The sequence below is a fragment of the Erpetoichthys calabaricus genome, chromosome 9, assembly GCF_900747795.2.
Source record: "Erpetoichthys calabaricus chromosome 9, fErpCal1.3, whole genome shotgun sequence".
Classification (NCBI taxonomy): Eukaryota; Metazoa; Chordata; class Cladistia; order Polypteriformes; family Polypteridae; genus Erpetoichthys; species Erpetoichthys calabaricus.
Window position 1 is genome coordinate 118,471,391 of NC_041402.2, and position 982 is coordinate 118,472,372.

The window sequence follows — 982 nt, forward strand, 5'->3', positions numbered from 1 at the left end:
GGTGCGGCTCAGGGCACTAGAAACAGGATCTAGAAATATGCAGCCACTGATCTTTTGCAAAGTCAAGGAACATGGAGACACTTTCACCATGGTCGGCAGACCCATGGGGATTGACACAGTCCTAATAGCCAGCCCTGTCAGTGCCAGTGGTCGCATTGAAGTCAGCCACAAACAGAGGAGTGTCACCTCGCGGCCATCCATCAACCACTGAGACAAGGCACTCAGGGATTTCTTTAATCTGAGTCTCATTATACGCTTGTTGAAAGGAGTGACATTGGACAGCATTGGAAGGAGCTGATCCGCCACAGCAAAAGATATTCTCTAAGCATGACAGCCATCAGAGTGACCAGACCAATAAAAGGTGTACCCACCTACAGAGACCTGGCCAGTCCCAGGTCTGTTAACCTCATAGAGTACCGCCACTGAAATGTGGAGTTTACAAAGCTTCTCCGACAGCAGTGGAGGATGATCATCATGCCAGAAAGACAATACTTTCCATGTTACTAGGCAGACAGGCCACTTAAAACTGGGACCCGAGTGCTGTGGGTGACGCCTTAGCACCAAACTAGTTCTGATCCCCAACAGGCCTGACCCCACTGGTTTCAACTCTTCTGGGGATGAGGCTCCTGAGGGCTTTTGCCTATCTCCTTCATAACATAAGCAACTTTTGTATCAGCAGCTACAGCAGAGCTACTCCCGCAGAGAGCAGAAAGGAATCTTGTCTGTCGTTTTGGAGCTGTATGAAGCTTTTACAGTGGATGGAGTGCCAATACTGCCAACAAGCCCCAAGATTTCCCTGCAAATTGGAGGAATGCTTGCAGGGCTGGATGCAGTTTAACATCATAGCCAGGATTTGTTGTATGAAAGGAGAGAAGATTAGCACTCCCCTTGACAATGATGGAAGTGGTCCTAGTGGCCTTATAATACATATACGGTTAAGGCATTGCCACATACTTTGTGACATCTCTAACCATGTAATCAT

The 982-nt window shown here is 48.0% G+C and overlaps 1 non-coding gene across 1 annotated transcript; it reads left to right on the plus strand.

Moving 5' to 3' along the window:
* Positions 1 to 853: 853 nt before the first annotated feature.
* LOC114658320 (U6atac minor spliceosomal RNA) lies at positions 854 to 982 on the plus strand. Its single transcript, XR_003717367.1, has one exon. It is a non-coding gene; the product is annotated as a U6atac minor spliceosomal RNA (small nuclear RNA).